A 13,724-nucleotide genomic window follows, 5' to 3' on the forward strand; every position below is an offset into this window, starting at 1 on the left:
GTGGCTTATGCCTGTAATCCCAGCACTTTGGGAGGCCAAGGCGGGCAGATCACGAGGTCAGGAGTTCGAGACCAGCCTGGCCAATATGGTGAAACCTCATCTCTACCAAAAATACAAAAATTAGCCAGGTGTAGTGACGCGCACATGCAATCCCAGGTATTTGGAAGGCTGAGGCAGGAGAATAACTTGAACCCAGGAGGCAGAGTTTGCAGTGAGCTGAGATCATGCCACTGCACTCCAGCCTTGGCAACAGAGCGAGACTCCGTCTTGAGAAAAGAAAAGAAAAAAAATCACCTCCTTGAGAGGCATTCTCTAACACTCCTCTAAGCAGGCCAGTGCTCTTCTCCTGTTCCTCTCTTCTCTGATATTGTAGGTATGTTAGAATTGTGTTTTCTAGCCTGCCTATATCTGCCAAACATTGCATTGTTGAAAGGCAGGCTCTATGTCTCATACGTATCTGTAGTCCCAGCATCCAACAGCAAGTAGGTGAACAATAAATGCCTTTAGTGTAAATGGATGAGTTTATGCTTTTGGAAATCACTCTGAAGTGGTTAGAAATTTCATTCTCTTTGATTCATATCATTAAAGTTAATTGAAAACTGTCTTCTGTAACTGTTTCTTATAACTGATTATCAGCCATTGGTAAACTCCAAATAGAATGAATTTTCCTAAGTCACAATTATCTGAAAGGAAATTGTTTTTTAACTTGAATCAGCACTTTCAGTTACTCAAGGTATATAGCATCCGTACATGAAATCATTTGAGTGACATGGAAATCCACACTTCACTCTACAATCATTTTAGGATTTACTTTTTTAAAAATTTGTATAGGAGTTGAAAATAATGAATATTTAAAGAGCAGTGGGCCAGCCGGTTGCAGTGGCTCACGTCTATAATCCCAGCACTTTGGGAGGCCAAGGTGGGCATGTCACCTGAAGTCAGGAGTGTGAGACTAGACTGGACAAAATGGTGAAAACCCCATCTCTACTAAAATCAGAAAAACTGGCTGGGCCTGGTGGTGCACGCCTATAGTGCCAGCCAATCAGAAGGCTGAGGTGGGAGGATCACTTGAGCCTGGGAAGCAGAGGTGGCAGTGAGCTGAGATCACATTCCAACCTGGGCAACAGAGCAATACACTGTATTAAAAAATAAAAATAAATAAAGAACAGTGGGCCTATTAATAGGCAGCTGATTAAAAGCAACTGAGGCCAGGCACTGTGGCTCACGCCTGTAATCCCAGCATTTTGGAAAGCTGAAGCAGGAGGATCTCTTGAAGCCAAGAGTTTGAAACCAGAGTGGGCAACAAGGTGAGACCCCCCATCTCCATTTAATTAAAAATAAATTTAAATTTAAATTTAAAAAATAAATCATCTGATTTATCAACTTTTTTTTTTTTTTTAGAGTTTTGCTCTTATTGCTCAGATTGCAAAGGCGTGGATTGCAAAGGCATGATCTCGGTTCACTGTAACCTCCACCTCCCAGGTTCAAGAGATTCTCCTGCCTCAACCTCCCAAGTAGCTGGGATTACAGGCACGCATCACCATGCCTGGCTAATTTTATATTTTTAGTAGAGATGGAGTTTCTTCATGTCGGTCAGGCTGATCTCGAACTCCCAGCCTCAGGTGATCTGCCTGTCTCAGCCTCCCAAAGTGCTGGGATTACAGGCGTGAGCCATCGAGCCCGGCCTTATCAACACATTTTTAGCAGGCACCATTGCAGTGAAATGTTCAAGCATCAGAAAAAAAGATAATACTTTCAAATTCACCATGATCGGATTTGAGCAGTTGGAATGGGACAGATGTCAGAATCACAAACTCCAGTTTCCCTCTATGTTCTCTTTTTATATCTTATAATGCCCTTTTCTTGACATTTATTTTCCTGTAAAATACATCTAGTGCCCAGCACCCACCATAGAAGTTACCCTCCTTTATCGACGATATCGGATTTTTTTTTTTTTTTGAGATAGAGTTTTTGCTCTCGCCCAGGCTAGAGTGAAGTGGCACAATCTTGGTTCACTGCAAACTCCGCTTACAGGGTGCAAGCGATTCTCATGCCTCAACCTCCTGAGTAGCTGGGATTACAGGCATGCACTAACAGGCCAGGCTAATTTTTTTTTCATGACTTGATTATTTATTTTGATAGGTCCCATGCAAAGGAGGGGCCTAAAGTGTAAGCTTCATTAGCTTTACATTAAATGTGACCCCTAACACAACTCTCCCAGACAGGGAGTTAACTTTTTTTTTTGAGATGGAGTCTCACTCTGTCACCCAGGCTAGAGTGCAGTGGCATGATCTTGACTCACTGCAACCTCCACCTCCCGGGTTCAAGTGATTCTTCAGCCTCAGCCTCCCAAGTAGCTGGGACTACAGGTGCGTGCCACCTCGCCCGGCCAATTTTTGTATTTTTAGTAGAGACAATTTGTTTTGCCATGTTGCCAAGACTGGTCTTGAACTCCTGGCCTCAAGTGATCTGGCCCCCTCAGCTTCCCAAAGTGCTGGGATTACAGGAAGGAGCCACCACATGGCCCTGAATTTATTTTTGTCATTTATGTGTTTCTTCTATTATATCTTAAGCTCCTTGAAGGCAACAACAATGACTTTCTCATCTTCGTTTCTCTGGGATTTAGCACAGTGCTCACTAAATGCTTGTTGAATGAAGGGATTAGCGAATTTGACCAACATTTACTTAATACCTACTATGTACCAAGTACTATTCTTGGTCTAGGGATGTATAGCTATGAAAAAAATCTGCAAAATCTTTGTCCTTGTGGAACTTACAGAGGAATGAATGAATAACAAATGCATAAAATAAGCACTTCTAAATACTGTATTTTACCTTTATTAGAATATCATTCTGAGGCTGGGTGTGGTGGCTCATGCCTGTAATCCCAGCACTTTAGGAGGCCAAAGCAGGCAGACCATGAAATCAAGAGAGCAAGACCATCCTGGCCAATATGGTGAAACCCCACCTCTACGAAAAATACAAAAAAAAACTTAGCCAGGCATGGTGGTGCGCACCTGTAGTCCCAGCTACTCAGGAGGCTGAGGCAAGAGAATCACTTGAACTTGTGAGGTGGAGGTTACAATGAGCAGAGATTGTGCCACTACACTCCAGCCTGGGGGACAGAGCAAGACTTGTCTCAAAAAAAAAAAAAAAAAAAAAAGAATACCATTCTGAAAATTCCCAATGTATTTATGTGTTCACTAATAAAACGATTGCTTGAAACTCAACTTGTTTTCATAATAATGTCAAAATAATTGTTAAGATATTAGCCACCTAACGCACTGCTAAAAAACAGTAGAAATAAGTTATGTTACAAGGTAGGCTGGGTGCTGTGGCTTATGCCTGTAACCCCAGCACTTGAGAGGCAGAGGCAGGAGGATAGTTTGAGGCCAGGAGCTCAAGACCAGCCTAGGTAACATGGCCAAATCCTGTCTCTACAAAAAAATAAAAAATTAGCCAAGTGTGGTGGTGCATTTCTGTAGTCCCAGCACTTGGGAGGCTAATATGGGAGGACCACTTGAGCCCTGGAGGATAAGGCCATAGTGAGCCATGATCACACCACTGCACTCCAGCCTGGGCAACAGAGAGACCCTGTCTCAAAAGAAAAAAAGTAATCAATTAAATATAAGAAACAAGCAGGTATATGAAAAAATGCTCAGCATTACTAATCATCTGGAAAATGCAAATCAAAACTCCAATGAGCTATCATCTTACCCCAGTTAGAATGAATGCTATCAAAAAGACAAAAGATAAATGCTGACCAAGATGCAGATAAAAGGAAACTTGTGCACTGAGAGTGGGAATATAAATTAGGACAGCCATTATGGAAAACTGTATGGAAGTTTATCAAAGAGCTAAAAATAGAACTGCCACAAAACCCAGCAACCCCACTACTGCGTACCTATCCAAAGAAAAGAAAATCAGTATACCGAAGAGTTATCTGCACCCCCATGTTCACTGCAGCACTATTCACAATAGCCAAGATATGGAATCAACCTAAGTGTTCATCAGTGGATAGACAAATAAATGGGTATAATGGAATATTAGTCAGCCTTACAAAAAGAGATCCTACCCTTTAAGACACAATATATGAATCTGGAGGATATCATGCTAAGCGAAATAAATCAGACACAGAAAGACAAATATCACATCTTCTCATTCATATGTGGGAGCTAAAAAGGCTGATCTCATGAAGACAGAGAGTAGAATGATGGTTACCGGAGTCTGGGAAGGGTGGGTAGGGGAAATGAAGAGGGATTGGTTAATGGGTACAAACATGCAGTTAGATAGAAAGAATAAGTTCTAGTGTTCAATAGCACAGTAGGGTTGCTATAGTTAAAAACAATTTATTATATATTTTAAAATAGCTAGCAGACAAGATCTGAAATGTTCTCAACACAAAGAAATTATAAATGTTCCTGCCTTACAAGAGCTACTGAAGGAAGTATTAAACAGGGGAAAAAAAGAGAAATTATAAATGTCTGACGTAATGAATATCCCAGTTATCATGATTGATCACTATACATTGTATGCATGCATCAGAATATCACATGCACCCCATATATATGTACAGATATCATGTATCAATTTAAAAAAATCTCAACTAATAAGAAAAAAGAATAAGAAAACAAAAATATACTTAATGAAGTATGGAAAGATTTTTTTAAGTCTTTTCTTTTTTTCCCTGAGACAAGTCTTGCTCTGTTGCCCAAGCTGGAGTGCGGTGGCACAATGATGGCTCACTGCCGTCTTGATCTCCTTGGCTTAAGTGATCCTCCCTCCTTAACCTCCCAATTACCTGGGACTACAGGCACGTGCCACCACACCTGGCTAATTTTTTTTATTTTTAGTAGAGACAAGGTCTCACTGCATTGCCCAGGTTGGTCTTGAAATCTCAATCTTGAGGCCAGGAGTTCAAAACCAGGGCTTAGTGGAAAGTGTGAATATCCCCAAGAGAAAAAAAAATCAGAGACAAGATGATAGATATAAAAGAAAAAGAAAAGTCATTACAAGCCTAATTGGGTCCTATTATTCACTTACTTATTTTTTTGAGATAGGGTCTTGCTCTGTTACTGAGGCTGGAGTGCAGTGGCATGATCACGACTCACTGCAGCCTTCAACTTTTGGGCTTAAGAGATCCTCTCACCTCAGCCTGAGTAGCTGGAGCTGCAGGCATGCACCACCATGCTTGGCAAATTTTTATTTTTATTTATTTTTTTAAATTTTATTTTATTGTTTTGAGACAGAGTCTCACTCTGTCACTTAGGCTGGAGTGCAGTGGTGCCATCACAGTTCACAGCAGTCTTGACATCCCAAGCTCAAGTAATCCTCCCACCTCAGCTTTCTGAATAACTGGGACTACAGGTACATGCCACCATGCCCAGCTAATTAAAAACAATATATTTTGTTGTTGTAGAGACAGGGTCTCATTATGTTGACCAGGCTGGTTTTGAACTCCTGGCCTCAAGTGATCCTCCTGCCTTGGCCTCCCACAGTGCTGGGATTACAGATATGAGACACCAACCTGGCCACAATTATTTTTATTTTTAAAAAAATTACTGAACATCATGTGACATAAGACTTAAAAGAGGACAAGTCCACCTGCCTCGACCTCCCAAAGTGCTGGAATTCCATGTGTGAAACACAGTGCCTGTCCTCTTTTAATTTGTTAAAAATAAAAATAATAGGGATTTCAAGACACCACCAGAAATTTGGTCTTCAGCCAGTCTATCTAGCATTCTAACTCTAATTTTTTCCCTTAAATTTGTATGGCATTGTTTAAGTCTTGATTTCATTCTTAGTTAAAATACAAGATAAGATAGCTTTACAGTCTGCCCTTTCAACTCAATCTGTGTTTTATCATCTGTAAGCTGAAGGTTTTTAAATAGAATATACAAATTCTACAAACCCTGGCTTCTCAGGCAGCCCATTTGAAGAGTTGTCAGCTGCCACATCAATGAGTCAGCACTTTCATGACTAAGCCATCCTGGGACCCCATGGAGAGCTCTAGTCAGGAGGAGAGTGAGGATTGGCACAAGCCCATAGAGGTTCCCATCCTCTCTGTGCATCCAGTGGTCACCAACAAGATAAAAGTGAACCAACTGCAGCCACAGGGGTTGGCCCCCAAGAATTGCCCCCACCTGAAAGACGGCAGCACACACAACGTGGGATTACACTGCTTGGGATTGGTGGAGATGGGAAATAGGTTCAGACACAAAGGGAGCATTGATAACCGGGTGGCTGCTCCATCTGTGAGATGTGGGGGTGGAGGGTATTATACTCCCCAGACTCATGACTAGTAAAACAGCATCCAGAAAGCCCATCAGAAAAATATGTTACATTTTTCTGTAGTGCAAAGCCTTCATAGAAATAGTCTTCTGTTCCATGAGTTATTTTTCTTTTGGCTTGAGTTCTTCCTTTATCTTTTGAATACAGTATTCAATTTATATATTTATTTACTTATTTAGCTATAATAACCAAATATAAGAAAGCTATTAAGTTGTACCTATAGCTTAGAAAAACAAGATACTAAATATTCTTCTACTGAATACATCACAGTATAGCCTGCAGGTAGAACATTAACCATAAAAACTTGATTGAAAAGCATAATGTGAAGAAGTGTATATATACCAGTTATAATTTACACAATTAGAATAGAACACAAATGCTGACTTGGAAAACATGAATAGTATATAACAACTGTCCATGTATTTCATGAAAGTACTTGGACTTTAAAATGAAGAAAATAAAAACAGGGTTTAAGCATAGTCTAGTGGTGGCATATTACTAAATCACAACTTTCACTGTCAGGCTGGCTGTCCTGTTATCTATATATAACACATATTAAAAGTTCCTGGACGAACCTGACATACATGTTTTTATGCTTCATGAAACTCTCAGGAAAGCCATGCTTGTTCCAAATATGATGAACTTAACATATGACGCTTAGATTGCCTTCCTCACGAAAGAGCCTTGCAAAAGCAGGTTTCACACATGGCAAATTGGCTCTCCATGTGGTAGAGACAGCACCACCAAAACCCGAGACAAAGGGACTAATGGTTGAAGCATTCAGAGTCCAGAATACTCTGCTTAGCACTGCAGGTAAAGAAAAAGCCTAACATGGAAGCTGCATCAAAATGAGCTTTCATTTCAGCTGTCACAAACAAGAAGGCCAAAGTTTAGCAGGAAGTTACTATGCTTGGACTTCCAGAGTACATGCATTTGTTTAATTGAGCCCCAGGTAGAAGTCCATGTTGGTCGTAGATAGAGCCTGTCACACTTGTGTTAATCACCCTGTCCTGTGTTAAAGGCCCACATTTTATACTGTGGGGAATCTAGAGTCTGCTGCCATCTTTAAAGATGGCTATACACACCACTGTCATTTTTTCATACTTCAAGTTCTGGGATACATGAGCAGAACATGCAGGTTTTGTTACATAGGTATACATGTGCTATGGTGGCTTCACCCATCAACCTGTCATCTACATTAGGTATTTACCCTAATGCTTTTCCTCCCCTTGCCCCTACCTTCTGACAGTCCCCAGTATGTGATGTTGTTCTCCCTGTGCCTATGTTTTCATTGTTCAACTCCCACTTAGGAGTGAGAACATGCGGTATTTGGCTTTCTCATCCTGTGTTAGTTCCTGTGTTAGCTTTCTGAGAATGGTTTCCAGCTTCATCCACATCCCTGCAAAGAACATGAAAACATCCCTTTTATGGTTGCATAGTATTCCATGGTGTACGTGTGCCACATTTTCTTTATCCAGTCTATCATTGATGGGCTTTGGGGTTGGTTCCAAGTCTTTGCTATTGTGAATAGTGCTTCAATAAACATACGTGTGCATGTATCTTTATAGCAGAATTTATAATCCTTTGGGTATATATGCAGTAATGGGATGGCTGGGTCAAATGGAAATATCAATAACTTTCTTGACTGCTTTCAGTGACTAGAAGAGCTGTTAAGAGATAGGACTACTTGAATTTACTTCTTGTAAATAGGCACTTAAACGTACTTTTCTTCCTTCTTCCTTTAGGACCACTTTCTAGCCTGTTAATGCTCTGTATAGAAGGGCATCTAATGAGCCGTTGATGTCTCTAAGTATTGCATTGATATCCTTGATGTGCCATGTTAGAAAACTGCAGCTCAAGCCACCAAATTACAAAGGCTCTTCTGCTAGAGTTGGAATGGTGGAAATGTATCCTGCCTCTAAGGAGTTTGAGGTTCTCAGGACAGGAAGGTTGGCTATAGGAGGAGCTTGCTATTGGAGGATAAGCTTGAGTTCTCAAGGGCAATACCACTTAGATCTGTTATAGGAAGATAAAGCCCTAGGCATTATCTGGCTTTGTCCCTGCAATTTTCCTCATAAACTATAGAGCCAACTCATTAATTTCTATGAAAAAGCACTTGGAGTTTGCGATCATGTTAAATCTATAAGATTGAGTGTCTGCTTATGGTGTTGGGGGTTATAGTATCAGGGAGGTTTTAGTTTTGGTAGTTCTCAGCCTTTCTATCTCTTCATATATGTCTTTTCTTCAGAGAAGTTTTGGCTTACAGCAAAACTGAGCAGAAAGTAGAACCTCCCCCTCGACCTTTGCCTTTCTATCAAATATCTCTTGCCTCTTTGCTCTTCTGTCTTGGGCTCCAGTAATGTTAAATCATGAGATACCATTGTACATACTGTTCTATACAAATTCTGGTTTGTAGCATTTCTTTTAATTCTATTTTCTTTTAGGTTTGGATTTCTATTGATCTTCAGGTTTATTGATGAGCTTCTCAGCTATGTCCAGTGTTGAGACACTTGAAGACTTCTTTTGATATCATCTCTTCTAGCTCTTCCACTTTTCCAACTTAGTTTTCATTTCTCTGAATTCCCTATCGATGCATGTTGTCCACTGTTTGTGGTAATTTTTTAATTTCAAAAGTCCCTGCCTGTTTGCAGCATCTGAGGGATCCCTGGGTTGATCTATCCCTTTATGATAGGCTTTCTGTTAACTTTTGTACATCAGCTATTATGAACAAAATAGAATGAAATACTTGCAAGTGGGCTACCATATGTATAGAGGTGTGGGGTGGTGAGTCAATCTAGTCAGATGCTGAATTGGCTCGTGGCATTTTGACGCTGTTGGTACTTTAATTGCTTCCAGTTTTTCCCATGGGTCTGCCTTTTGTGCCTATGGTGCCAGAGGGCTTTTTCCTCTTCATTCCTGTCCATCTCAACTGGTCCTCTATGCCTGTGCGAGAAGGTTTCTCCATGCTCCGGTCCTCTGTAGCAGTAGACAGCTGTGCTAGTTACCAGTGCTCGGCTTATGGTTGAGGGCAGAGGGCTCCTCTCTTCTCCTTGCCCAGCCTTGCACTCATGCTGTTACTGTTTCTGGGCCTCTGAGGTGGCATTTCCTGAACAATTCTGCCCACCATCCTCATGACAGCTGTACTCCATGTGGCCTTGACATTAAAGAATATCTTGCCCCTGTCCCCAGCAGTAGCAGCACACCTGTAGGTAGAGGAATAAGGAAGCGGGAAGACTGGGGTTTTCCGGCTCTTCTCCCCCACAGAAGCTGAGGATTTTGCCTTCAGAGGCAATAGAGGAGAGAACATACTTTGCTCCTTACAAGGGCAAAAGAGGTTTTACTTCCCTCCCTTCTCCAGAAGCTCTCTGGGTCTTTTGCAGACCTTGGTGGAAAGAGTTTTCCATGCATCTTCTCTTGCTGTTTCTAAGAATCCAGGGAATGGAGAAGTCTGTGCCTTGCCTCCAGCAGCCAGTCCTACCCTGCAAGGCACTCTGATCTCTGTCGGTTGTCTTCATGCACAGCCAGTGGGGACTGTTGGCAGAGCTTGAGTGTGAACTTGTGTTTTGAGCCCCCGATGATTCCAAAATTTTGCCACAGTCTACCTTTAAGAATTCTATCACTTCTTCCCTGACTACTACTTAGCTACCTCTGTGGCTGCCTCTCTTCCTCCTGTGCCGTGCTGAGTCTGTCTTCTCAGAGGGGCTTAGCACTCTTTAGAACTTAATTCACTTGGTTGCCTTTCAACCTCAGCTCTTGAGAACTCAAAAGATAGAACCATGTAGATTATCTGATGCTTAAGGGGACAATGTTCTCTTTCTACATACCTTCTATTGCTTCTAAACAGAAGCAATACCTCACTCTAAAATGTTCTTTGACTATGAGTTTCTTTTTGATCTATGGATTACTTTGTTATGGGACTCTCAGTTCCCAAATATAGGATGACTTTTTAATTGTATTTCTAGCCTATTTGCATTTACTCAGAGCTCGCTTTGTGTGACTTGCCTCCTGAAGTTTTGTTTGTATCTGACCTTTTTTGGCAAAAGCTCCACATTGACTTGAATGGAACGTGGTGTGCATTTGCTGCGTGTAGTTTCGTATTTGTCCAAGTTTATTCATTATGGTCTTCAAATATTCAATATCTATCTTAGGAATGTATATTAGTATCCCAGTATACTTAAGAATTTTTCACCTTAAACTTCACATTTTGGTTTGTATATCTTGATCAAGATAATACATGTCTCCAAACTAAACATTGTCACTTTGAGGGGATCATCCCTAATTTCTTGCCTCTATATTCCATCTAACATGTTAATACAGCTATACTAACTTTTTGTTTTGATTTTTCAACTTGTCATGTTTTAGGCATCTTAGATGACTAGATTATCTGAAGCCTGACAGTATCTTAACTAAAGCATTTAGCCCTTTGAAATTATTACTGATCCTTGGATTCAAGACTTATTAATTCCACATGGTCTGCCTTTTCTTCCCCTGCTTGCCTCCTTTGATTACATTTTTGTCCCATTTCTCTTCTGTTAATGGGTTTGAATATTCTAGGAGCAAATAAAGAAAACACGAGTGGTATCAATACCTTAGTGCTCTAACTAAATCTAACATTTAAAGTTTATCTCTTAAGGTTATATCAAGATTATCTCTAGCCTGTGGGAGTCTCTGCAAGTAGACAAGATTCTGGAATCTGATTATTGACTCACCAGCTGTCTATGGCAGCAAGACCACAATGGCAGATATCAAATGGAGTAATAACTTCCAGCATACTGTAGTGATCATTCTTGAATTTTGGTACGTATCAGAATCACCTGAGGAACTTGGAAAACATAGAAGTCAGACACTGTTGCTTCATCTAGCCTGGGCCTCTGCTTAATTGGCATACCAGGCAACTGCTCGAAGTTTGAGAAGTTCTGTATTAAAGCATCGTATTAGAGATTTCTCCCTTGTGGAGAATGAGGATGACAGATGGAAGAGGACATACAATTTCTCTGGCATTTGGGAGAGAAGCAGTAGAATCAGGACTGAGAAGTTGGTTAACTGCCAGACTAGCACTAAAGAGAACATGGAAGCCCAGACCAGCTACTTAAAAGCTATGACACCATTTAAAGGAGTTCTCATCTCCTACAGCCAAAGTGCAGTTGGTGCTAAAAGTCGAGCCTAGCATTTGACTAGAAACATACAGGCACAAGGAATATCAAGTTCTCGTACCTGGCAAGTCTCCTTAAGTCAGGATCTGATGAGAAAGGAGTAAAATGATACATCTGGGTAGATAGACTCTATATCCTTGAGTCTCCCAGAATTCACTGTTCATCTCCCCTTAAAAATACAGAGGCCTCGGCTCACAGCCCCGCCTCTTCCGCTACATGCCGGAACATGGCGCAGGGACAGCGCAAGTTCCAGGCGCACGAGCCAGCAAAGAGCAAGACTGTAGCGGCGGCCTCTGAAAAGAATCGGGGCCGAGGAAAGGCGGCCGTGTTATCGCTCCCAAGAAGGCGCATGTTGTGCAGCAGCAGAAGCTCAAGAAGAACCTAGAAGTCAGAATCCGGAAGAAAAGCGAACATGACGTAATAATGAAAGCCAGCAGCAGCCTGCCCAAGAAGCTGGCACTGCTGAAGGCCCAAGCCAAAAAACAGGGCAGCTGCCACCACCTCCTCCAACAGGGTGCCTTCCTGAGGACGCTGGCCCAGCTCAGGCCAACACCCCACCCTCCACCTCCGTGATGGGACATTGCAGTGATCCCACAAGCTGCAGTCTCAGGAAGAGGACCATGTCCCCCAGCTCTAGGCCTTACCTAGAACTTCAGTGGGGGCCTGGCCCATGGGCAGGTGAGCAGCAGATCTTAGCATACTGGGAACTGTCCCCGTGTCCCTTCCCAGGTCCTGCCTCCACAGGTTTAACCCAGAGTAATAAACCTGGCTTTGTCAAAAAAAAAAAAAAAAAAAAAAAAATACAGAGGCGTCACCTGAGACACATGCATTAACCTCTTGAGCTATGCCCCTGTCTTTCTGGCTTCCAGGACAGTTGTGGCAAGTCACAGCATGACCCAACTGGGGCAATCTTCCTACTATAAGAGGGGAAGGGATTAACTCAACAACGGATCTATGGGATCTGGTTATTCTGAGTAGGAAGAGAGACCTAGGAATGAGTCTTGAGGATGCTGGAACAGGGAAGTCGGAATATAAGGCTTAGACAACAGAATATTTTTCCATAGGGACTCTCATGGGACTAACGAATGGTCTAGAGAGGATATGTGGAACCAGTCCTAAAATGCTGCCAGTATGGGAAATCTTGGGGAGGAGGTTTTGAGGAAAATAATGGCCTATAGCAGCAATTCTGAAGACCTATTTACATAATCAAATTCTGGAAGATTCAAAAACCTCATCCCAAAGCTTCATATAACCTGTCATAAAGAAACCAGTCTCTGGAGGTAGGGTACAAGCATCCATTTTAGAATTCCCCAGGTGACTCTAGTGTACAGCCATGTTAGAGAACCACTGATAACAAATGAGGAAGAGATGCTAGCTCTACCTTGGTATATTTTCAAAAAATTGGTCTGTAAGCCATAGTTGATAAGGGTAGGGAGAGAGAAAGGGGCTCAAATGTAAACCTGATAAAAGAATTAAAATTCCAGAAAAGCCTAGATAATCTCAAGGAGGCCCCAGGGTTCACTTTATTCCATAAGAGTACTAGTGAAGTCACCAGCCTCACTAAAGCTAGTGGTGGCTTTATTCTGTAGGCCCAGGTTGGTAAGGAAGGTTCCTATATAAATCCACAAAGCCAGAATGACCATTAGAAGTCCTAATTCACAGGGCTACTGGGCCACTGAAAATAGTGTAAAAAAAAAACAGGGGGGTAGTGGTTATCCCAAAAGATGTTGCATGAGTTACCTAACCAGAAGAGACTAGTGAAGACTTGTCAGTTGGCCAGATGGAAAGCCACTATTTCTTGACCAATGGTCAAACCTGAGCCAGTACTGGCTAAGCCTACTCGAGAAAGGACCTGCAATACCATATCACACAATATCATAGTGATTTCCCCATGTCCTTCAAAGGAATTTATGGTCATTTGAGGAACTATACCCCTAGGGAAAGGTAAATACTTGGGTCTTTCAGAAGCTGCTGGATGCAAGGTTGGATATGTTACTGATATGAAGGGCCCAGACCCCCTCATGATGTTCCTTTTAGAGTGTGTGGAGTCAAAGTTCTCTCCCAAGTAGATCTTGCAGTTCATCCTGTGAGTCTCTACATCTACTTTATGGTCATTCCATTGGTTGAATGCCTGGATGGGCTGGGCTCACTTGGACGTTAGGTCAGGAGTAAATGAGATCTTTGCTAAGAGTAGAATAGGGATTCCTAAGGCAGGAAATACCAAGGAGAAACCCATGAAATTATCTTGCTGAAGACAGGAAACCAAGGTGACTGCTATAT

At 41.8% G+C, this 13,724-nt stretch overlaps 1 pseudogene; it reads left to right on the forward strand.

The window, feature by feature from the left end:
* The first annotated feature begins 11,670 nt into the window (after positions 1 to 11,670).
* LOC105724910 (leydig cell tumor 10 kDa protein homolog) lies at positions 11,671 to 11,970 on the forward strand (annotated as a pseudogene).
* Positions 11,971 to 13,724: the final 1,754 nt, after the last annotated feature.

The sequence above is a fragment of the Aotus nancymaae genome, unplaced genomic scaffold, assembly GCF_030222135.1.
Source record: "Aotus nancymaae isolate 86718 unplaced genomic scaffold, 86718_ANA_hifiasm-v0.15.2.pri h1tg000036l, whole genome shotgun sequence".
Lineage (NCBI taxonomy): Eukaryota > Metazoa > Chordata > Mammalia > Primates > Aotidae > Aotus > Aotus nancymaae.